This window comes from Phymastichus coffea, unplaced genomic scaffold, assembly GCF_024137745.1.
Source record: "Phymastichus coffea isolate CEN01 unplaced genomic scaffold, Cenicafe_Pcof_1.1 PCOF00001, whole genome shotgun sequence".
NCBI lineage: Eukaryota > Metazoa > Arthropoda > Insecta > Hymenoptera > Eulophidae > Phymastichus > Phymastichus coffea.
The window spans coordinates 548272-575492 of record NW_026706812.1 but is presented as its reverse complement, the minus strand read 5'-3'; positions in this window follow the sequence as shown (position 1 = coordinate 575492).

Genomic DNA, 27221 nt, shown 5'->3' with positions numbered 1-27221 from the left:
CTGCTCGTATACTATCAGGCAGTAGTTCACCATGTCTTTTTTCTCGTTTTTCCGTCTCAACCACATTATCAAAATTTATGACTTGCAACTTAAGTGGTTGCTCTTTGAAGTCCATATTGTTTTCTAATCACCGATCGAAGGACGAATGAGACTACTAACTATAAAAAGACTGTTTATATATTTTTAGTTTTATTAAGACTTTGTCTTCTGATGAGGTATGATCATTTGTTACAAAAGAAAGACTGGTGGTGCTGGCTTAGTGAATAAGATCATTAATAACTTACCATTCGAAGCTCATTTGCCTGGTTATCAGTATTGCGGACCGGGAACTAAATTGAAAAAACGACTTGCTCGTGGTGATCCTGGAAAAAATCCGCTAGACGCTGCTTGTAAAGATCACGATATTGCTTATTCTCAAAATCGAGAGAACATTGAGGTGAGAAACGAAGCCGACAAAATTCTAGCTAAACAAGCCTGGGATAGAGTGCAAGCGAAAGATAGTAGTTTTGGTGAGAAAGTTGCTGCATTTGCTGTAGCCAACATAATGAAAGTTAAAAGTATACTTGGTATGGGTATTAAAATTTTAAAACGAGGAAAGAAACGAGGTAAGGGATTAAAAAATCGCCAACAACAACGACAGCGACGAAAGACACATGTAAAAAGTAAAAATCTATCAATTGCATTAAAAAAAATTATTAACGCTGCCTCGAGAAGTGTTGTACCTAGTAATAAATCACTCTTTGTCATTCGTTCGGCTATAAAAGGCGCTAAAGAAGCTGTGAAGAAGGCTGGAGGAAGAAGAAAAATAAATATTCCTCGTATTCTGCCAATTCCTAGTAAAGTGGGTGGAGCTCTTCCTTTTTTAATTCCATTATTTGCCGCTTTGAGCGCCACTGGAGCTTTAGCTGGAGGAGCTGCTTCAATAGCAAAAGCCGTTAACAGTGCTAAGGCCGCTCAAAATGAATTGAAAGAAGCTCATAGACACAATAAAACTATGGAAGCTATTGCTATTGGTAAAGGACTTTATTTGAAACCACATCGTAAAGGTTATGGTCTTCATCTGAAACCATATTCAAGTGGAAAAGGTTTAAAAAAAAAAACCTCGAAATAACTTTACCTAATCGAGCACTGACAGATCATGATATAAGAAAATATGCTAAAATACTAAAAATTGCAAATTTTCGAGGTGTTTTTATGCGTGATGCTCTACCGACCGATGGGCCTCGATATCAAGAGACAGCTATTGTAAATTTGGATAATAAACGGGGGCCAGGTACTCATTGGGTAGCATATAAAAAGAAAGGCGATGAGGTTAGGTATTTTGATAGTTTTGGTAATCTATAGCCGCCTATAGATCTATTGCTTTATCTCATAGTTAATAGAATCATGTATAATTATATTAGATATCAAGATTTTAATACATATAATTGTGGCCATCTTTGTCTCAAATTTCTTTTAAACAAACTATAGAAAAGACGACTAGTATATAAAATACTCATGCAAAGAATGACTGTCATTTAATATGAATCTGTCATGGAGAATACACTAACATTGAGTCTCTCGGGAACATCATCCGTACTCGAATCATATTATTTTCCACCGATCGAATTGATAGCAAACAAAAAATACGTTCTTGGTCTAGTTGAGCTATTGACATTTAATTCAATACCAAACATTGACGTTGGTTGTAATAAATTTTACATTGAAGGTCAAGAAGCTATCACTTTACCGACTGGTAGCTACGAAATAGAAGATATTGAAAACTTTCTCATAGACGAATTAGCACCTAAAGGTATATCGTTTAGCCTAAAACCAAATAATAATACTTTACGTAGTGTCATTCGGTGCAGTCAAAAAATACATTTTGAACCAGAAGATTCTATTGGATCAATTTTAGGCTTCACTAAACGCACGCTCGTTGAAAACGAAACACATAGTTCTGACTTACCCGTCACTATACTCAATGCTTTACGTGTAGAGTGTAATATTACTACAGGCTCTTACATAAACGATCGCAAAGTACATACTATACATGAATTTTTCCCAGCAGTCCCACCTGGATATAAGATTATAGAAGTTCCCTCTCACGTCATTTACCTTCCAGTCGCTATGAGGAGTAATGATCATTTTCAAATTCGTATAGTTGATCAAGACGGAAACCTAGTTAACTTTCGAGGAGAAGTCATCACAGTGCGAGTGCATATAAAGACCATATCTTAGTAATGGGTATCATTTACAATATAAAGAGCGGCCGAGGCTATATTAAAAGACAAAAATGTCGAACAGCAATCAGTCAAGAGCGAGCTATCAGACCGCTCACACCTCAGAACATTCAATTCCTGAAAAGCTTGAGACTAGAAGTCGTCGAAAATCGTGGAAGAAAATATTGTGCATATTAGTGTGTTGTATAAAACAACAACAACAACAACAATATGGAGGGAATTCTAGACATTCATTCAGCTGTCACTTTCGATGAGTCTATAGCTCATTATGAAGTTCATGCGCATCAGCCTTATTCATTATCATATTTCAATAATAGCGATGAAATTCATATAGCAATTCAACATCAAGATTTATCTCTGCTTCCATCGCGCAGTATGATTCATATTTGTGGTAGGTTAACCAAGCCGGACGGTACTACGCCAGTGGAGAACACTTTATTAGTCAACAACACCCTCTGTCATTTGTTCGAGGAAATACGATATGAAATAAATGCTATTGAAATTGATAAAGTGAAAAATGTAGGCTTAACAACTCTCAGGAAAAATTGGCTTTCACTCAATCCATGTCAGAGCTCTATCGCTGAAAATGCCGGATGGAATGGTGATAACAATGAAGTTTTAATATGTAACGCTCAAGGTTTTTTTGATGTGACTATACCTCTCAGTATGTTGATGGGCTTTGCTGAAGATTATCGGAAAATTGTAGTCAATGTCAAGCATGAACTTATTCTCACAAGATCAAGAGATGATTTGAATGCTATTTTGTCTGCTCCAATTGGGAATCCTGCTGCTTCAGAAAAAATAAAAATTACTTTAACTAAGGTTGAATGGCTGATGCCATATGTGATGGTTGCAGACAAAGAAAAAATCAAATTACTCAATCAGATCGGACGAGATCGTGCAATTACAATGAGTTATCGTACTTGGGAAATGTATGAGTATCCAAAATTACCACGTACATCAAAGCATGTTTGGAGTGTTAAGACTTCCAATCAATTGGAAAAGCCTCGCTTTGTTATTTTAGCTTTTCAAACTAAACGTAAAAGTACAGCGAGTGTTAATTCTAGTAATTTTGATCATTGTAATATTAGTAATGTGAAGCTATTCCTCAATTCACAATGCTATCCGTATGGAAATCTCAATTTGAATATCAATCAAAATCAGTATGCTGTTCTCTACGATATGTATACTAATTTTCAAAACGCTTATTATGGTAAAGAAAACGAGCCGTTACTCAATAAAAAAGATTTCATTAATAAAGTGCCGCTAATAGTTATAGACTGCTCCAAACAAAATGAAACATTAAAAAGCGCGCCAGTCGATGTTCGCCTAGAATTTGAAACTCGGACTGATTTTCCTGAAGATACTGCAGCCTACTGCTTAATATTACACGATCGTATTGTACAATATAACCCGATTAGTGGTGATGTTAAAAAATTAGTTTGAAATTAACAAGACATTATGTAATCAATGTAAACAATGCTTTTCAATAAAAAAGAAAATAAATTATATATATTGTTGGAATTTAATAAAAACTACCTATAACCATACTATATAGTGTCTATGACGCCCTATACTTTCGATTGGTGAGGTATGGTGACTATGGCGCCCTCTACTTTCGAATAGTGAGGTATAGGCTTTATATAGAACAAACACGTGCCTCTACTCTCATAACGGTTTTGGGAACTAGTAGAGTTCACATTAACTTCAGCATCTTTTCAAATGGATTTCGTAATAGATTTTCAAGGCTTTCAAAGTTTAAACGAGACTTTTGTTTGTAAAGAACTCGCATATCTACCATTAGATATAGATACTGTTCCAACTGTGTTTTTCTTCGAACCACCATATCATTGGTTTCAACTTCCTATCAAGTATCGAAAAGTGAATCATTTCTTAGAAACGTGTCATCATGGTTTATTATGGAGATCCGGTCTTATTCCATATAAAAATTTAGCACGTGTACTAAACAATCATTTAAATAATTCTAGAAATATTTATGTAAAAGGATTAACAAAGAAACAATGGTTACAAAAAATTTTACCTGAAAAGTAAGTATTTTTATTTATTTATTTTTTGTTAGAAATTAAGATCATTATTAATTAAAAATTGTTTTCCTTTTTTAGAAAAATTTTAGAACTTGAAAGCGAGATGAGATGTCCGCCAATGAGTGCATTACCTTACCCATTAGAAACAATATGTACATATCATTATAATAAACCAGCTAACTTTGTATGTGCCGTTACAAATGCACAAAGATTGTTTTCCTGGATAAAAGCTAGACTGAAGCAATCTGAAATGGAAGGTATTGATGAAGTGGACAATATTACATATAAAAATTCAATTCAATATTTCAATATAGCGATGTCAACTACTGAAAATAAAGATTATAGACAGACTGTATTATATTCAATGTATAGTTGAATGAACAATAAATTAATAATTAAACGAAAATTCCATAAGTTTTATTAATTAATATTCGAATAAAATAATAATCGAGGTTGAAAGGTTCCCGAAATCTAATGAAAATACTATAGCGCTTGCTTAGAGAAAGAGAGAGAGAGCAGCATAAAGCTTACCAAGCTATATGCTACCCTCTCTCCAAGGGCCCCAATACCCTACTATTAAAGGAGAGCGAGAGAGAGAGAGCAGCATCTACACTATACAGCGTATGCGTCTAGCAAGCTAGAGACGCTATCCCCCTCTTCAAGGGCTATACGGCGCACGCTCCTAGCAAGCAGCTAGAGACGCTACCCCCTCTCCAAGGGCTATACGGGGTACGCTGCTAGCAAGCAGCTAGAGATGCTACCCCCTCTCCTAGGACATGCATCTAGTCAGCATGTTTACCGTTGAAGGAGAGTGAGAGAGGAAGGGATAGAGAGAGAGAGATATTTTTTTAAATTTTAATCAATTTATTTAATTTTATTACATTACCTTAAATTTAATTAGATTACAAAAATTTTTTAATTTTCAATTATTTTTCCTACCACATGGTTTGGTAGGTCGTGTTGGTTTCCTGTTAAAACAAGAAAATACACTAGGGTCCTCGATTATTTTAATACATTTTACCTTAGGTACCACTTTCTGCTTGCTCGTGGTAGATAAAATTATACTGTTGATGCTGCTGCTGCTGCTGCTACTGCTGGTAGCGATGACTGCCGGTGGAAGGGCATTTTCGATGCTACTCATGGGGCATCTTGATGGTTCATTTCGATCCACAGCATCAGTAGCAACATTCATCTAAAAAATAATATTTATTTTTAAAAAAATTTAGTTATTAAATAAAAAAATGTATTTATCTATAATAAATAATCTTACCTTAAGAAATTTCTTCTTTGGTGGAAGAGATGTAAACGCTGCTAACGGAACAGCGTTTCGACAGCTTTTCTTGGCTGCTTTTACGGCTGTCGTTTCCTTCGCAGCCCTCGCAGCCTTTTCGGCTACAGACTTTGCAGCCCTCGCCGTCTTCTCAGCCGCAGCTTTAGCAGCCCTTTCAGCCCTTTTATATACATATTTTGCAGCCTTTGCTGTTCTTTCAGCCGCGGCCCTTTCGAGCTCAGCGGCCCTCTCGCTTGCGGCCCTTTCAGTTGCAGCTTTTTCGGCTGCAGCTTTTTCGGCTGCAGCTTTTTCAGCTGCAGCTTTTTCGGCTACAGCTTTTTCGGCTGCAGCTTTTTCGGCTGCAGCTCTTTCGGCCGCAGCTCTCTCGACTGCAGCCCTTTCTATTCTCTGAACATCGCTCTGTAACTAAGAAAACAATATATATATATACTTATTTAAAAATACTTATATAAATATAATTATTTATATACATACCTTTATGACTACTGTTAATATCTGTTGAATATGTCGCCTATGCGACGGCTCCGTCACGATTATATTTAGCTGAAAAGAAAAAATAAAAAGATTAAAAATAAATATATTTAATGTTATATAAAAAATACTTACCACTCTTAAAATGGCAATAATTAACCAATAAAATATGCTAGTTGGTAAACTAGCTAGCAGGATCGGAGGAGTCTGAAAAAATAAAAAATTTATTATAAAAACTGTCTTAAATAATTAATAGAATATATAGATAAAAATACTTACATTAACCATGAAAATAATCATGGCATTTATTATACTTATTATTTGTACACTATCCATTTTAATTTTTTATAAAAAGCAAAGAATAGTTACTAAAAATATTAAATGCTTCGTCGATGTATACTTCTTGAGCACTACCGAACGATTGACTCCAGAAAAGATTTTCGAAAAAATCAGGATGATTCCTACTCTCCAAAAGAAACTCTAGTCAAATTGATAAAAATCTTTAAAGGATGAAGAACATTGATTTCGCTTTAGACGCTCAGCATGTTGGAGGAAGTTAACGCAACTAAACAAGGCTAACTCAAAAACCTTATCTCTAAGGCAAAAAAAAAAAGAGCAATAAAATGACTAACAGACAATTCATCATTAAGATTACTCTATCTCCAATCACCTACTGCGTACATACTTTCGAACGCATCTTCATTGAAAAAGGAACATCGAATGCGTTTTAACCTTCAGCATGAGGTAAAGCGTTATTGGAGAAAGTGCAAGCTGGTGTGGGTGGTCGAAAGTTTCCTAAATTATATGTGTGGCCCTGAAAAAGGATAGTACACACTGCTAGAACGCATCTTCATTTAAAAAAGGAACATCGGTTATGCTTTAGACTCTTAGCAACGACTTCTACAGCAACCTACCTTAACAACCTCTGTAGGTAGGTGGGAGAGTGGGTGAAGTCAAAGGTACATCAAATGCCTTTTAGACACTCAGCATGGGGTCTCACTCTGTCGAAGGGGCCCCATAGCGCCCTACTATCGAAGGAGAGCGAGAGAGAGGGATAGAGAGAGAGAGAGAGAGAGAGAGAGAGAGAGTGAAAACAGCATCCGCACTATACGGCGTACGCGTCTAGCAAGCTAGAGACGCTACCGCCTCTCCGAGGGCCCTTCACTCAGCCAGCATAAGCATATAGTTTACCAAACACCCTACCGACTTCTACAGCATCCTACCTTAACAACCTCTGTGGGTGGGTGGGTGGGTGAAGCGCCCTACTATCGAAGGAGGGGGGGGCCTACCCTCGAAGGGCCCACTGGCACGCGGGAGGTGTCGAACGAACATCAAATGCAACACTCGGCATGGGGTCTCACCTTATCGCGATTAAAAGGTGTCACTACCTTCACACCTTCATCGGGCGGCTCCTTTCTGTCCCAGAACATACACGTATCCTTATACATTGGCGGCGCGCGCGAGGTGTCAAACCAACATCAAATGCCCCTTAACACTCAGCATGGGGCCCACTGGCACGCGGAAGGTGTCAAAGGTACATCAAATCCCTTTTAGACACTCACCATGGGGTCTGACCATTAATTAAAAGGTGTCACTACCTTCACACCTTCATCGGGCGGCTCCTTTGTGTCCCAGAACATACACGTATCCTTATACATCGGCGGCATCCTTTGTCGGCTCCTTTGTGTCCCAGAACATACATTGCTTATCTACTACTTTTCTCAACTTTAATTAGTTTAGGATATCCTACTTTTAAATTTTCTAATCTGGGTAATTTATTTACTTCTTTGAAAAAACGAGCTCCTTCATCGAGAGGTTCTCCTTTATCATTGACAAAATACAAATAATTATCTGTTCTCATAAACAATTTTTCGCTACAATAAATGATGTTGCTTTGAGCTAATTTATTTTCTATTTCATTCTCATTATTTGCGATCTCTTCTGTTGCGTCTATCTTAGTTTCGTTTGATTCGTATTCGTCTTCTTCTTTGATGGTTTCTAAACTAGTTTGTAAAGTCACACCTGTCCCCTTGCTTTGTACGTCTGTTGCTTGGTATTTTCAGGGGTTTTTGACCTCTTGTCTTCTCTTTTTTGTTGTGTTGTTACCTCAGTGGCACTTTGGTCTCGTCTCTTTTTCTCTTTACTAGGTTTCAGTGCGCTTATAGCTTCTTCGTATTTAGCGCTAGGCTTTCGTCCAGTGCGCTATCGTGTGATCATCCCTTCCGGTTCCGATACTATATCATCATTTGCTTCTAATCCTTTTACTATATTGATTGGTTCTTGAATTAATTGCGAGTCTAATGTATGTAATTCTATTGAGTTACGTGACAAAACATCTGCATTTATATTTGTAGCTCTGGCTTTATATTTAATTTCATATTGGAAATCTGCTACCTTCAGTGAATCTTACACGCACATGTTCTGCTGGACATTCCGAAAAAGAATCTGAAGTACTCGACAACGTTGTTAACAAAAAAAAAACGATTAGAGGAGTCACGTGATCCAACAGACGATAAAAATACTGTAGATAATATTGATGAAAGAGAAAAAAGTTGTACAGCAGTGAAAACGACTGAAAGTAAAGAAGCTCATGACTCTGAAATCAATCGTTCCCCTCGTCGTGTGTACAAGCCATCTCAAGAGAAGTCAAAAGAACGAATTGATACATTGAAGACTCAAATTGTAAATTTGACAAAAGTAAATGATATTGGATTTGCAAATGAAAAGACTGAAAAACATATAACTAAATTAAGAAGAAAACTTTTAGCAGACGAAAATTCTTTGAAGAAAAAAGTTAATGATGCTATACGAAAAAGAAAAAGTCGTAAAATACAAAGTTTGAAATTAAAAAAAATATGTAACAAATTTCCTGAAGTGAACAAAGGTCTCAAATACAGAGATGATGTGATTGGAAGGCCCAGGCTGGAAGTAGACCAGCCAGAGTTGCTAAAAACGATGATTGACATTGCTACACATGGAGGAGCAGCTGACCCGCGACGCCGTACTGAACGTACGTTTTTTTTGCAATTTTAGAAAAAAATTCAACTATAAACATTATTTCCTTGTCTTAATTTGAAATAAACTTATTGAATTTAGCATAAATAATTGCATAAAGATTTCGTAAATTGAAATTAAGTTTATTATATTTTAAATAGTTAAATATAAAAATAATAATTGGATTTTTGGTTTTATCAACATTTGATTAATATTTTAGGACTTGTTTTTATGTGCACAAAACTTACAATATATAACAGATATAACTTTTGAATTTCAGTAATCAGAAGTTGCAAGACTTTGGACGATCTCACCAAAGAGCTACAGAATGATAGGTTTAAAATTTCAAAAAGTGGAGTTAATCTTCGGGTTCTTCCTCGACGCAGCAATACAGAAGAGGGCAAACGGCACGTGAAGACTGTGCCTGTCAAACTCTGTCGACCAGAAGCAGATCACCATGCCAAACATCCCGATGGACCTTTTTGCCATGCAACGATACTTGCGTTAGAAACATTGGCATCCGTACTAGGGCCTGCAGAAACAGTTTTTATGTCTGTCGATGATAAGTCAAGAGTTCCTATTGGTCTCACGGCAGCTAAAAAGCAAGCTCCGATGCTTATGCATTTGCAGTACAAAGTTTCATTACCCGATCACGATTGGGTTATTGGAGATCGACATAAGTTAATTCCATCTGTCTACGCGGGAATTGTCATCAAAGCAGACAGCGAGGGATGCCCAAATTCAGTTTCTCACTCCGGGCCAACGTATGTCGCAATTCGGAGTGGCAAACATTGCTCGTCGACGGCCGAGACGCATGCGACGGATCTTGAGCGTGCATTAAATTTGGATAGCTTCACACCTCTTGTTAAAACAGATGATGGTAGTATAAAACCTGTTATGGTAATTACTACTGACAGTGGCCCAGATGAAAACCCGCGATACACGCGAGTCATTTCATGTGCAATTCAGCATTTCCAAAAGTTCAAGCTTGATGCTCTTTTCATCGCTACCAACGCTCCTGGGCGGAGCGCGTATAACCGTGTGGAGAGACGAATGTCGGTACTGAGCAATGAATTGGCAGGCCTTATTTTGACTCATGAGCATTTTGGAACTCACCTTGATAGCAGTAATAAAACAAAGGATCAAGCATTGGTATTGAAAAATTTTGCATATGCAGGTGGTGTTCTTGCAGAAATTTGGGGCGATATTATAATTGATGACTATCCTGTAGTGGCAAAGTACATCGACCCAGAAAATGTATCATCAGTAGAGATGCCTGAAGCTGCTTGGTACAGTAAACACGTTCGAGAGTCTCAATACTTTTTGCAAATCGTCAAATGTGATGACGATGAATGCTGCGGTCCTTGGCGCAGTAGTTTACGGCTTCTTTTAAAATCTCGCGTTCTGCCTCCTCCAATGGCCATAAAGCAGTCACCTTCAGCACTACATATACCACCGTTCGATGAAAACAACAAAAAATTTTGTCCTCTTCTATTGCGATTGGCACTGAATATTGATATTGAAAACAAGACCTTCTCTCAAATTCCATATGATATGTACTGTCCAACTGTACAATCTCGAATTTCAGATAGAGTTTGTTCAGCATGTGATTTATATCATGCTTCTATCAAGTCAGTTAAAAATCATAGGAAAATACACGGAAAACAAAAAAACATTAAGAAAATAAAACCTGAAAAAGTCATTTCTGTTCGAAAAACGAATCATACAGAGGAGTTGTTATGTATCATTAAAGATGCGGAAACCGGAGCTGAAAATATCGAATTGTGACGAGAGCAAGCAGTACGCTTGCTCCTCGTCTGCCCTCCTTCTCTCTCTCCCTCTTATCACTCGGCATGGCGACGTGGTCAGCGTTCGGCGCATATATTTATTGCGCCTAACCACTGGCCTTTATGTTTTTCCAGCCGCCGAAGATTGCCGAGCAAGGTTGAGAGCGCCCGAAGAAGCAAGAGCGCAGCGACTATGAGACAGAGAGAGACAGAGAGAGAGAAAGAGAGAGAGAGAGAGAGAGAGAAAGTTAGCGAGCATGCTAGAGTGCGCGTCTATGCACGTACTATGCAGGTTTGGGCCGGCGTGTGACGCGCGACCAATTAGCGCTTTTGTCGCACGCCGCCTAATGAGTGGGCTTGGTGGGAGAGCCCGGCGAGAACGCGAACGTTGACCATGCGTCAAGTCGCGTGAGCCAGTTCCCGGAAGAAAGTTAAGGAGAGAAGTTGGAAGTAACAGCGCAAAGAGAGAAGAAGAAATACACGTGCAGGAGTGACCAGACCAGAGCGAGCCGAGACAACGTGTGGCGGCAACACCTGCAGCAGGGCATTCAGTGTCGCCCTCGCCGCCATGCACGGCATGACTTCCAGGGGGTTCACCACGGGCTACGCCGAGGAAGACGTCCAGCCAGCGGCCAGGTCAACTCCCCGTTGCCGGCTCATCGCCAAGGACAAAGGTCAGGTTATCTCTCTCTCCCGGTATTTCTCTCTCTCATGGTGATGCGCGGCCGCGTAGGAACGATAGGTAGCCAGGCGATCACTTGCCGGCTACGCTTATCGTAATGCGGTAGAGAGGTTTCGACGTATTCTTTCCTTTGTAAGGAGGCAAATGGTCAAGGCGATTTAGTCGCCGGGCCATTCATCCTCCCGCGTTAGTTTAAGTTGTTCTGTACATGTGCGCGTCATGCAAACTTTATTATAACCGATTTTGTATTTGTTTGTCTGAATAGATTTAAGTTGTATGTTCTAATTAAGGAAAATTATTTATTCGTTCGACCTATCCTCTCGTTCCCCGATTGTTAAAGAGCGAAAGTGCCTCTCTTACTCTCAAATAAATTAATTTAATAATTAATAAATTAGTGACATCAGTGCCGAATAAGGCGCTGCCCCCGTTACAGAATGGGTAGAAGAAGAAGATGTAACTTCTGAAGAACGACCTCCAGTTATTGAGACTACTGAAATGCCAGTAATTCCATCCTTCTCTGAATGGTTAACCAACCCCTGGACTCAAGAATTAAAATTTATTTATCAAAAATTATTTAAAATATGTTTAATGAGCTAAAAATGTATTTATTAAAAATTATTTAATATTGTTTTGTAAAAATATGTTTTAATATTGTTTTGAATAATATACGTGATAATATAAGTGAAATTCTATTTTTCTTATAAAACTATTTTCAAGTTAGAAAAATTAAAGGGGGGTTCAATGGCTTTGTGACATCCTTTTACGGGGGTGGATTAAAAAATATGACCAGGTGTGACAAAAGGGAGGGGTGCTTTCAGTTACACGAAAAATTAGTGGACGCCCCCTAATGACGGTAAATTTTTTTGCATATAAGTATGGTATTGATGGAAAATTAAGAAGTCTTTAGTAACAATAATAAAAATTAAAGATAATAATTATTTTTAATTCAAACTTACATCATTTCAATATCAATAATTATTAGCTTCAAATTGAAAGCAAACTTAAAAATTAATTTATATTCAAAATTAGTAGAAATTAATTACAATTATAAATTTTTTGAAAATTAAGAAAATATATTTATATGATCTTTTAGCAAACCAGACTATGTAACAGGCTGCCGTTTAACCTATTAAACCTATTTGTTAACTCGGCCAACGACGCCTTGTTATCTACGTGCCGAAAGCACGTCAACCTACCTCGTCCGGGAGTGCGCCTGCGCAGCGTCTCCTCGCCAATCCGAGTTGGGTTCCCCAACTCGCCACTTGGCGGCGCTGTCGCTCCTGCTTAGCAGCGCTCCGGCGGCTGCTGCTGGAAACTAGGTTGGCGATTCGCTTCTACCGATCTCTGCGTGATCCTTGCTACTCTACCGGCTTATTCGAATCGAAAGTAAACAAACGCGAAGTCCGGACAAAGGAAAGACAAAATGATGATTCGATTTAGTGACAACTATTGATCGCTTTATTCAGATTAAATCTGATACACGGGGAATTTGCCGAGAGTCTTGCGCACGCAATTACAATTGACAATGTCAACGGATGGAGAGAGAGAGAGAAAACCTCGCGACCGGCGCGAACTAACCGCTCGCACGCAATAAATAATTTCCTCGCGCACGCTGCGCGGGATCGCACGCTAACAACAATAAAGGGGAGGTGCACCTACCGTGAGATAGTTCAGGATACGGTGGCCAACCGTATCCGATTTACAAGCCGCTGATTAGCTGCTTCGCCGCTCGCTGCACTGCCGCTGTTACTGTTGTTGTTGTTGGTGCTGCTGTCGCTATTGCTGTTGCTGTTGGTGTTGCTGGTACCACTGAGGATATCGTCGAGGTCACTCTCGCAGCGATGCTCGTTGCTATCGCACTCGCCTCGCTATGCACGCACCCACTGCAGCACTTTCCACCGGTAAACCCTGGCTTTCTGGATCTCACTCAATAACTGTCCAAAGCGTTAGTAGCACGAAACCGTAGAGTAGATCCAGCCGGTCTGAGTGACACAGTCATACTGCCTACCGATCTCTCCCCTCCCGGTCATTGCCCCCACGCGCCCTCTCTCTCTCTCGAACCGATCGCGGCTATTCCGCTCAGCCGCTTGTTAACCTACGCGAGTCGAACAATTTTCGGTAATCGTTGCAACTAAAATAAAATTTATGTCATTAATTAAATGTAAAGCCAAAAGAGTTTTTATCTAATTCTGTTCATTGATGGTTAGTAATACCATTTTTATTTTTTTTTATCTGGTTGTTAAAAGAAGTTTTTTTTTATTATTCTTAATTTAAATAATAAATTAAGTAATAGGATAATTAGGAAAGTTAGATATAGTTAAGAAGTTAGAAATTTTTTATATAAAAATTAGTATATAGTAGGATCGGTTATTTTCATTCATCAAAAATTTGCCGCCCTTAGAAATTTTTCTAATTTTTCCTCTTACGATGCCACCTTTTGTAGAGTTTAACAATTTCTCGAATGACGTAATTAATACAATAGATCAGGTAGTAGAAGATTTATTAACATTAAAGGATAGCCAAGATACAGTGATAAATTTAGTAAATAATCATATCACATCAATACTTCAAATAAACCAAAACGGTTGTAAGCTTAGTGCGCGTGTTACAGAATTAGAGTTGGAAAACAAGAATAGAAGTAAGCAAATAGCTAGTTTAGGACATCTTTATGTTGAATTAATTAAAACCAATAATACTTTAAAGAAATAGTTGAAAGGATTAAAGAAAAAAATAAGAGTCTATAGAAAACTAATTAATCCAAAAGGAATTTGTCAAATATGGTAGCAAGATTAGCTAAAGAACTTGAGAATTTGAAATTGTAGAAAAGTTTATAGAAAGAGTTGAATATCTTTGCCTCCCATTTTTTTTCTTTTGTTTGTTTGTATATTGACTTAAAATATTAATTAAATATTTTCTTCTCTCTTTCTTTCCTTTTTCCTCAGTGAACCGCGAAAATAGTCGAATTAAAAGGAAACGGTTTCCTACTCGCTAAAGAAAAAGGTTGGCTTTCGCCGGGCTGATTTTGTAATTCTTTCGAATTACAAAATTACCCCGACGGTCTGACCCAATATATTTACGAGGCAGAATGCAAGAAGCAATTTCAAATAAATAGAGATAAACGGGATTTGGACGTGAAAATAAAGAATATACTGGCAGAAAAGAAACCCTTTAATTACAAACACGGATACGACCCACACGGTATAAGAACGTTTAAAAGATTGGACCCGATCCCAAGGAAAACCTTTATAACCTCAACGGATTTAAAAGAGTTAGTGGTGGAACCGTCTCCACCTATTTATAAACCAGAAATAAAAACAAAAGGGTCTCAACAAGTCCCAAGCAGTCACAATAAAGACAAATAAATTAGAAAATTTAGAAAAGGAGCTATTTACAGACAAATAAAACCATATTAAGAAAAATAAAACGAGCAAAAGACGAAGCCAAACAAAGGACAGCGAGAGAAATAAAGGAATTAAACAAAAAAATTAAAATTAAAGAACAAGAAATTCCCGAAAAATTAACAACTTATAAGCCCTCTGTACAATTAAAAAACTATATAATTATACTTATTTAAAATATTAAACTAATTCTCATTCTTGCGTCAAACCCACATCTAAAATTCTTTTTCCTTCCTTCTAATAACTATATATAAATTTACATGAGTAATAAGAACCCAGATGACAAACGCCTAACAAGCAGCCAAGCCCAGAATACATCGTGGATAGTAGGTAGTGGTTTGGGACGGCTTAGACATTCTTACGAATTCGAGCAGCAAAATATCGACGGTAAAGAAACTATAATTCTAAAATCCGAGTTAAATAATCAAATATACCTTGACCTAGATAAAATATATCAATTTAACGAGGAATTAAATAGTATAAAGTTAACTGAAGAAATAGATACATTAATAGGAAAAACAGCCCGGAGTAGTAGAATAAGTTCGAATGAGAATTTGAATAATATCGTTACAGATATTAGCGACAAAATCTTAAATAAATCGATATATTGTGATGATGCGTCATCACACAAAAATACACTACCGGCACGATACGGCAGAACAGCCACGACCGCATACACCCACCCACGCACTCCCGAATCTCGCGAACTATGGCCTCCCTGAGAAGTCTCCCTGACCGATTCGCACGACCCTTACGCTCGCGTACAACCCCTCGCGCACTCACGACCCGATCCGACACTCCCCCGGGGAGCTAGAAGCCCTTAAAGTTTCCAGCCGCGATCAGCTGATCGCAAGCCCCCGTTAACTAAGGCAGACCTAGTTAGACTAGAAGTAGGAGCGACCGAGCGCGTGAGAGCGAGCGAGACCGCCGACGCTATACCGATCGGAAGCGAGCGAGGGGAATTGGTAAGACCAACGAACGGTGGATAGAAGAGGATAGACAAGCGACGCTAGTTGACCGGCCAATCGTTATCAGCTTAGGGGTGGTCGGACTAATGAGTGAAAACCGACGCTATCCTCGCGACCAGTAGGCAAATTAGGCGCGAAGAACCGACCAATAAACAAATTGCGCGGGCAAAAAGTATTAATATAGACGGCGCTGAGACCCGGCTTAGCAACAAGCCGGCCAATCGACACTAACTAAGGGGAAGTAAACCAGGAGAAGCGGCGCGAGATAAATATTTTGCATACGACAACTACGCATTCGCTACTTACCGCTTATGTCGACGATTGCCCGCCTAAATCAACTTCGCGTCGTAGTACGCCACTCGCATTCCCCCTGTAACCTAGACCAGGCTGACCATCGCGAGGGATAGATCACTGGGGCTGACCTGGGAAGTTTTTTTTGCATAATAAATTTGAGTTACCTTTAAACCTGACTTGTCACTGACTACACCCACTTGATCGCCTCATCCCCCGTAGCTTTCGCGATCGGTCTGAGATCGGTAAGCGCGTGCACGAATACCCTGATTATCACCTAGCCGATAGCCGCCGTCGCGGGAACTACGCCGCCAGTCCAGGGAAGGAGTTATCCCCTAGACCGCCAGTCCGCCAGCCGGGGCGCCCCTACGACGCCCCCCCTCGATGTACCCGCTTCTGGGTTAGGAGCCGCCATGCCCCGAACTACATCTAGCTAGCCGAACGAGCCGCAGCCGCGGGTGGCCTTGAAAACCACCCGTTGCCCCCCCTTCCCCTTTCGCTCGATACGTCTCTCCGTTTCAGACTCGAACGAATTCGTAGCCTTCACAGGTGATAGCCGGCCACGCGCGCAAGAGCACCGACGGCGACGAGGAGGGAGGCAGCAGGGGAACCACCCGACTCTCACAGCGACCAGCAGGACCTTGCCGAGAACCAGCCAACGCTGCAGCGCTACCTGTTCTCCTAACGCGAGAGCACGGTAGCTGGTGCCCAACGAAATAAATAAAAGCTGCATGCGTTTTCTCGGCTGACTGCGCGCCGCTGGCGACAGTGCGAGACCGGAGAAATACCCGTCGATTATTTTTCCCCTCCCTCTCCCCCGTCGCAATATAAAAACTTAGCTGTAAACACAAGTCCTATTAAAATGAGTCAAGAGTTACAACGAACCTCTAGGCAAACAATCCAGTTAAAAGACGCGTTACAAGTTTGACCCAATTTTGATGGAAACCCTAATCAATGGATTCCATTAACAGAAGGTTGCAGGGAAGCCTTATATATGTTGCCTTCAAGTTGTGAAGAAGATCTTGTGAAATTAATAAAAAAAAAATTTAAAAGAAAAGCAAGATCAACAATTGTTGACACCAATTTTAAAACTGTTTTGAACTTATGTCATTTAGCTGATATTTTTGCCCCACCTCAAATAATGAACTAATTGTTAGGAGAATTAGGAAACGAATATCAGGAAAACAATCAAAAAGTTTTAACGTACGCTAATAGAATACGCTTATTAACACCGAAAATAATTGAAGCAAAGAAACGTCAAGACAATTCTGATATAATAAGTTCTACTGACAAGCACGACTTAGAAGAAAACGCATTTGTATGTTTTGAACGCGGTCTAAAACAAGAGATAAGAATAAATCTTCCACCAGGAGTCAATGCCAATAATACCTTAAAGGAAGCCATCAAGGTAGAAAATGAATTAGAACTACAAAAAAATTTAAGAGAGAAAATTACCAATGTTCAAGATTATTTACAACCGAAAAAACTGAATATAAAATTATGCCAATTTTGTGAAGAACACGGACATGACGCCTTAAATTGTAATATATTTGTAAATAAACCAAAATTATTTGAATTTGGAAATCCAGGACATGATATAAATAACTATTTCTCTACAATAAAGTTAAGTAATATAAGCTGCCAAAATTGTGGGAAAAAGGGCCATACTGCATTTGAATGTAAATCACATTTACATTGTCAAATTTTCAACAGAACAGGACACATTGCTAGAAATTGTAAGAATCGAATAAGAACATAGACCATCAATGAAGTTATATGCCAGTTATATAATAATTTCGGACACAGTGCCCAAAGTTGTCAAGATACAGACAGAATACAACTCATCAATGAAGCCATTTGTCAGTTATGCAATAATCGAGGACATATAGCTAAAGAATGCAAAAATCAAACCCCCAACATCAATAATAATCAATTTTTATCTAATCAAACTCCTCTTAACCAACTTGACAGATTCAATATAGAATATCACTTTTGTAAAAAGCGAGGGCATGTCATCGCTGATTGTTTTAAAAGGAAATGGTTGGATATCCAGAATCAGGGAAATGGCCAGCAGTTCTCTGTAATTCCGACACAGAGGACAAATATGACTCGGATAGAAACCAGCGAGGAGCTAGAGGATATTCAACTATACCCATAAAAAATAAAACATAATTTGCTGCAGAAGTACCAACAATAAGCGTTAGATTCTTTGAAAACATATACCACACAATGTTAGACAGTGGATCAGAAGTTAATATTACGATATGAAAATTGGAGTAATACAACATTACTTAGAATTTGTGGATATGACTACGCAACACACGTTGAAATCTATCGGCCTAGAAAGTTTTCGAACCATCGGAATAATCACTCTCCATGTATATGAAAGAAGGACTTAATTCTTGGTAGTTGAAAAAGATTCTCCCTTTCCTTGTGACATAGTACTTGGAGCGAGTCATCTCTCATCAAATAAAGTTATACTTAACTTTAAAACCCGACAATTCATCTTATCAGATAGGACTATAAATTTTAGGAAAGTCAGAGATTTAATTTATACAGGGATTTGTTGTGTGCATAACGTCAGAGGCGAATCCAAAATAGAACGATTTATTCCAAGAATCGAAGTAAAAAACCCACCTACTAGCTCAAAAGAATTTTTCCTAATAGTCTACGGGATCTGAATGTAGTTTAATCAAAAAAGGATTATTGCTACCCGACAACACTATTGACACTTCTCTCATTATTAACTTAAAAGGAATAGACAGAAATATGCTACTGATACTAGGGATAACAGAAATTAAACTTTTTGAAACAGATACTATTTTTAGTAACGTAGTTGAAGATGATTTTGAAATGACACATGCTGGAATATTAAGTGCAGTTTTTTTTCGAAGATGCTAAAACAATAATAAACTTCAAGGACAATGTTTCTGAAGTAGAGAACTTTTCGGTACCACTTATTATAGATAACTTTAACAAAAAATTCACGCAAAGGGAATTTAATAAATTAATACAAGAATTGATCCCTATAGAAGAGTTAACGCCACCAAGTTGAACAGTACGCCAAGTATTTACCATTTCGCAGAACGAAACTTTTTAAGATCTTAACTTCCTTAACCTCTCAATGCATGAGTATATGCTTGAGGCTACCCGACGGGACCTATAGAATAGCGGAACGATGTATTTCGTTGATATTCATTACGCGAAATTAAGATTAATCAAACTACAATTCAACCATTAACATTAGCTGGAAGTTTCAGATCTGACGGAGGTTGTAACGGTGCTGTGTATTCCGATGCATATGGTACTTGGGAGAATGTCGTAATTCAAGGTCTATTAAAGATAACTGTGTAAAAATATGTTGCACCAGTAGATTTGAATAATGATCAAGTAAGACCGAATGCACAAAATGCAAGTTAAGCGAGGAAAACTGCGTAGATCCAGAAGGAGGTAATACGTTTTAGAAAACAATACCAAGAGATGTATGTACAGTGCCGCTCACGCACTTTTACCCCCCCACGGGCAAAATCAGTCTAACTTCAAAGTTTTATATCTCTGGTAGAAATTAACGTACAGAGACGCGCGTGAGTGCGTTTGAAAGGTCTTTCGGAGAGCTTTCAAATGATATGATTCACGGTTGCCATCGATTGTTTTTTTAAATTTTGCAACAATTATACAAAATTGAAAATTCTGAAATTTTTTTATTATTTTTGACAATTAGCCAATTTTGGAAAAAAAATCGTACGAAAATTTGAAGTACACCATTTTTTAGCTATTACCAAGCCCTATCTGAATCACTCATCAAAAATTTATTTTCGTCAAATATGACGCGCGCACGGGCATTTTTTCCTGGAAGTGACAGTTTTTTTCAACATTTTTTATCTCCGTCAAATTGTAACAATCGAAAAAAATTTATAGGAGAAAAAATGTTTGTTGTTTCACGTAGAATACTGCAATAATTTTTTTTTTGGTTTTTCGAAAAATTTTTTTTTTCGGTTTAAATTATTTTTCAAGATCGAAAAAAAAAAGAGTTTTTTTTTTATGTAATTTACGATACTTGTTATGTAGTATTATTGAATGGGTGGGAAAAAATTTTTTTTTGTGGTTTCTCATCTTTTTAGCGTACCGACTGTGAGAAAGAAAAATTAAAAAAAACCGAAAAAAAAAAATTTTTCGAAAAACCAAAAAAAAAATTATTGCAGTATTCTACGTGAAAAAACAAACATTTTTTCTCCTATAAATTTTTTTCGATTGTTTGCAATTTGATGGAGATAAAAAATGTTGAAAAAAACTGTCACTTCCAGGAAAAAATGCCCGTGCGCGCGTCATATTTGACGAAAATAAATTTTTGATGAGTGATTCAGATAGGGCTTGGTAATAGCTAAAAAATGGTGTACTTCAAATTTTCGTACTATTTTTTTTCCAAAATTGGCTAATTGTCAAAAATAATAAAAAAGTTTCAGAATTTTCAATTTTGCATAATTGTTGCAAAATTTAAAAAAACAATCGATGGCAACCGTGAGTCATATCATTTGAAAGCTCTCCGAAAGACCTTTCAAACGCATCCACGCGCGTCTCTGTACGTTAATTTCTACCAGAGATATAAAACTTTGAAGTTAGACTGATTTTGCCCGTGGGGGGGTAAAAGTGCGTAAGCGGCACTGTAAGTTTAAACCTCTATGGGATTTTGTATGAAGGAATAGCCAGTAAGATCGTTGATGAACATCAAAATCACATATATTCTCTAGTAACCGAAGATATTACCTTCGCATTAATGGCCAAAGGTAGAAGACAAGTCAGTGAATATGAGATAGTTAAAACAGAAAACCCTAAGTTATGCATTTTCGAGACCCCAAGAGGAGCTTCAACCTTCGTTATAGCAAAAAAATGATCCTTAAATAATCTAGACATATTCGCCTATGTTAATTCTAAGTTTGTATTCGTCAAACGCTACATTAAAAATCAAATAAACAATTTGTACAGAGATGTAGTTGTACAGCGTTGTAGACAAGAACGCGCAATTTAAAAAAATGCTTTAGCGATAGCTACATATTCACCTGATCAGTTTGCATATAACTTGATGAAAAATAAACTAATAATCAAATAATAGACTCCTCTCCTTCAAATACATAAGGATATTTTTTCTTTTTCTCCTTCTCTTCATGAATAATAAGGAACCGGTTGATAAATAACTAACGCGCAGCCAATCCCGGAATACATTTACATCTTGGACAGTAGGTATTGGTTCAGAACGGCTTAGGAATTCCGACGAGTTTGTGCACGAAAAAGTTGAAGATAAAGAAACTATAGCCCTAAAATTCAATTTTAGCGATCATATACGAGGTGTGTTCAAAAAATAACGAGAATTTTCGTTTTATGAAAAAAATATTTATTTATTCATCTACATTAATATTGTCGCCTTCAAAGTAGTCCCCTTCGGATACAATACACTTATGCCAACGCTTTTTCCAATCCTCGAAACACTTTTGAAACTCGATCTTTGTAATAGCTTTTAGCTCTTTCAGCGATTCGCTTTTAATGTCATCTATGCTTGTAAAACGACGGCCTTTTAATGTTCTCTTTATTTTTGGAAATAGAAAAAAGTCACATGGAGCCATATCTGGCGAATATGGACGCTGAGGCATCGTTACAATTTCGTTTTTGGCCAAAAATTCACGAACAAGCAATGAAGTGTGAGCAGGCGCATTATCGTGGTGCAAAAGCCATTTTTGCCACAAATCCGGGCGTTTTTTTCGGATTGCTTCACGCAAACGACGTTGAACTTGTAGGTAGTACTGCTTATTGATTGTTTGACCTTGTGGCAAGAATTCATAATGCACTATGCCATTAAAATCGAAGAACACAGTGAGTAACCTTCACATTCGACCGTACTTGTCGAGCCTTTTTCGGTCTTGGCGATCCAGAATGCCTCCACTGGGACGATTGAGCCTTAGTTTCGACATCATATCCGTAAACCCATGTTTCGTCACCTGTTATAACACGTTTTAGTAGTTCTGCATCGTTATTGACTTCATTTAGCGACTCCTGAGCAACTTCCATTCGCCGCTGTTTTTGTTCGAAATTCAACAATTTTGGAACGAATTTTGCTGCCACACGTTTCATACCCAAAACATTCGAAAAGATTTGATGGCATGAGCCAACTGATATGCCAACATCATCAGCGACTTCTCTGATTGTGATTCGGCGATCGTTCATAACCATTTCTTTCACTTTTTTCACGTTTTCATCGGTTGTTGATGTGCTTGGGCGTCCGGGTCGTTCGTCATCTTCAACGTTTTCGTGGCCATCTTGGAAACGCTTATACCACTCATAAATCCTTGCTTTACTCATAGCAGACTCACTATATGCCTTTGTTAACATTTGACAAACTTTACTACACTTTATTTCATTTTTTACGCAAAATTTAATACAAATTCTTTGATCCATTTTTTTTCACAAACGAAAATCGCCGAGCTCGAAAAACACGTCTAACGTTAGCGGCTGCCACTTAAAAAGTAAGCAATGAATATAGCTGAAAATTTTATCGTACTTCAGGGGCATGTGTACCAACATAATAAAAAAAACTTTTATACAAGCGGACTCTCCAAACCCGCGAAATTTAAAAATTCTCGTTACTTTTTGAACACACCTCATATACCCTAAGCTTGATAAACTACAGAAGTTTAACGAAGAACTAGATCATTTGAAAATAAATAAAGAACCGGAAGCATTAATAGGAAGGTCAGCTCGAAATAGTCGATTAGGTTTTAGGGAAAATTGAAGCGACGTCACTATAGATATTAGTGACGAAGTTCTAAACAAGTCTATACGTGAAAACCTGTTTGAAAAACCAAATGCGACCAAAATAAATCAAGAAATACAAAGAACCTTAAAGCAAACCATCAGGCTAAACATCCAGCTAAAATATGCGTTAAGTGTTGTACCCAACTTCGATGGAACCTCCAACCAATGGGTATCATTCACCGAAGGTTATAGGGAAGCCCAAAATATGTTACCTTCAAGTTGTGAAGAAGGCCTCAGGAAATTGATAAAAGGAAAACTAGAAAGAGAAGCAAGATCAACTATTGTTGGCACCAATTTTAAAACAGTAAATGAGCTATTATCACATTTAGTAGATATTTTTGCGCCACCTCAAACCATGAATCAACTGTTAGGAGAACTGGGAAATGAATATCAGAAGGCTAATGAAAAGATCTTAATATATGCCAATAGAATTCGCCTGTTAACCACTAGGATAATAGATGCAAAGAAAAGACAAGACAATATCGAATTCATTAGCACCGACGAGAAAAATGCTTTGGAAGAAAATGCATTTGTATACTTTAAACGCGGCCTAAAACCGGAAATAAAAATAAATATACCACCAGGAATCAATGTCACCAATGCCTTAAAAAAAGCTGTAAAAGTAGAAAAGGAATTAGAATTACAGAAAAATCTAAGAGGGAAAATCAACTATACTATTATCTACAACTTAAGAAACATATAAGAATTAGTCAAATTTGTGATGAACACGGACATGAAGCCTTAAACTGAAACAGATTCGTAAACAAACAGAAATTATGTGATTTTTGTAAAGATCTAGGACACGATACAAACAGTTGACAAATATGTGGGAAAAGAGGACATAAATCGCGCGAATGTAAATGCGTTTGCAATGCCAAATTTGTAATAAAATGGGACACACTGCTAAAGATTGTAGGAACAGAATCAAAATCGAGACTATACATCAAATAAAATACCAATTATGCAATAATTTGGGATAAAACGCTCATGGTTGTCGAGATGTAGGAAGGACGCAACTTATTAACGAAATCACATGTCCAGTATGCAATAACAGGGGACATACAGCTGTAAAAATAAGACCCCCAATTTTAACAGTAATCAACTTCTACCTAATCAGCCTCTTCTTAATAAATATGACATATCCAAAATAGAATGTCTTTTCTGCAAAAAACGAGGGCACATAATGGCTGCTTGTTACAAAAAGAAATGGTTAAATGCCCAGGATCAGGGAAATGACAAGCCGTCCTCTGTAATTTCGTCACAGAGGACGAATATGACTCGGATAGACAACAACGAAGAATTAGAGGATATTCAATATTCCGATAATAAATAAAACTAAATTTGCTGCCAAAGTACCCATTATAAGTGTCCGATTTTTTTAATCCACGTATGATATGCTAGACAGCAGATCAGAAGTCCATATTATGAAGATTGGAGTAATACGACATTATATGGAATATGTAGATATGACCTGACGACATACATTGAAAGGCTAGAAAGCTTTCAAACTGTAGGAACAATTACTCTCCACGTATATGGAAGAAAGACTGAATTCCTAATAGTTGAGAATAATTTTCCAATTCCCTGTGATATAGTATTCGGAGCTAGTTATCTTTCATCCAACAAAGTTATTCTTGAGTCCGAAACCCGACAGTTCATTTTATCAGATAGAAGAATAAATTTTGAAGAAATCAGAAATTTAGTTTATACTCGTATCTGCTGCATGTACAATATCAAAGATGAATCGAAAATAGACCGAGTTATTCCAAGAATCGAAGTGAAGACTGCACCCACTGACTCGAAAGAATATTTCTTAATAGATACCGAATTAGAATATAATTTGATTAAAAAATGTTTCATTCAGCGATTGACCACTGTAGTGTACGCACGTGCAAATACAGCTCTCTAGCCGAAAAGCGGAAGTATTAGCCGATCTAAGTGCAGTGTCAGTGAATATTACAAAAATTGTTTGAAATCAAGAAGCTGAGTAATGTAAACGGCAGAAATGGCCAGCCAGTCGGAGGATACTACGATTACTCCTGATAAAAACATAAAAAATTGGAAAATAGTCAGCGTCAAAAGAAAAAGAATCAGCCCAGACAAACAAAGTCACGACAGGGAACGACAATCAAAAATACCGGACTATTGGCTAAGTAATACAAAAAACAAGTACGAACTTCTACAGAAAAATAACGAAAACGAAAGTGAAGACGACAATGAAGTAAGTAAAGATATAAACACAACTAAAGTAAAATCACCCCCGATCTTCGTATATAATGTAGAGGATATTCGTCCGTTAGAAAAACTGTTAAACTAAATAGCGAAAGACAGCTATACTCTAAAGATAACGGGGCGATCAAATCCAATCGTTAATATCCGAAAAATACTTGCCGATCGTTAGCGCTTTGAAGCAAAAACACACACAGTTCTACACATATCAACGTAAAGAGGAAAAAGGGTTTAGAGTAATTTTAAGAAGTATACACCCTTCAGTAGATATAAAAGATTTGAAAGATGCTATAGGAAATAAAGTACTGAACATCAGCAATATTCGACATCGTATCTCAAAAATACCTTTACCAATATTCTCGGTGGAAATAGAACACGATTACAAAAGCCAAGAAATTTATAAAATAAACAGGCTACTTAATACCGTAATCAAATTCGAACCACCGAACGTTAAGAGAGAAATACCGCAATGTCATAATTGTCAAGAGTTCGGACACACAAAAAATTACTGTTTTAAGAGCGCAGTATGTGTGAAATGTGCTAAACAACACTCAACTAAAGATTGTCCAATCAAAGAAAATATAAAAGAAATAGTATGTGCAAATTGCCAAGGAAATCACACAGCAAGCTATAAAGGATGTCCTACATGTAAACAGTTACAGCAGAAATTATATCGTAGACTTCGGGAAAAAGTACTAAATCAAAACAATATTCAAATGCAGTCAAATTCAAATTTAAATCCAGACATCAATAAAATTAGACCAAACATATCATATGCTCAAATAGTTTCAAAACAAAACGAACAGAGAGAGACAGACATACCAAAACAATCAGATATACAGACAGACTCAAATAATCACTCACAAGACCAAACCAATAACAAACTTGAACGTATGATGGAACAGCTAATGCAAAGAATGGACTCAATGTTAAACCTACTAACAATTCTAGTTAACAAAATGGCATAATGGAAAATTAAAAAATTGTAATCTGGAACGCAAACGGTCTTATGCAAAGGCATCAGGAATTACGAGCATTTTTAACGTACGAAAACACTGATATTATGTTGATTTCAGAAACTCACTTAACTAACAAAAATTATCTACACATTCCAAAATATATAGTGTACAAAACAAACCACCCACACGATAAAGCACACGGAGGTACTGCGATCATCATCAAAACAAAAATAAACCATTACGTTAACGAACACATTAGCGAAATAAATATACAAGCAACTACCGTAACCATCAACGATAACAAAGGTCCAATAACTATATCAGCTGTTTACTGTCCACCAAATAAAGCAATAACAAAAGAAAACTGGACGTACTTCTTCCACTCATTAGGAAATCGCTTTATAGCAGGGGGCGATTATAATGCGAAACACCCATGGTGGGGATCAAGATCATCAACTGCAACTCCACGAGGTAGAATACTGTACGAAATCTTAAGGAAAAATAACTATATACCAATTTCCACAGGAGAACCGACTTACTGGCCAACAGATATAAATAAACTACCTGACTTGATAGATTTCGCAATTGTAAAAGGAATCAATAAGAATAGCATTAAAGTATCATCAAGCTTGGACCTAACAACAGATCATTCACCAGTGATTATCACACTATAATCACAAGTTGACCAAACAGTAAACAGCTATAAAAAAACAGACTGGAAAAAATACGATTTATACATTGCAGAACAACTTAAATGTAACATACCACTTAAAACAGAAGATGATTTAGAAAATAGCATTAAAACACTAAATCAACTGCTAACAGAAGCCATAGATAAATGCTCTGTTAATATAAACAATAAGAAAGTACAGATATTCACCTCTAAAATAGTAGCAAAGAAAATCCAGGAAAAAAGAACTTTAAGAAAAAGATATCAAAAAACCAGATCAAGTCAAGATAAAGCTAAACTTAATAAAGCAGTCAAAGAATTAAAAATAATTTTATATAAAGAAAAAAATGCACAAACTGAAAAAAAACTTAAAGAACTGAATCCAACAGAAACAACGGACTACTCATTGT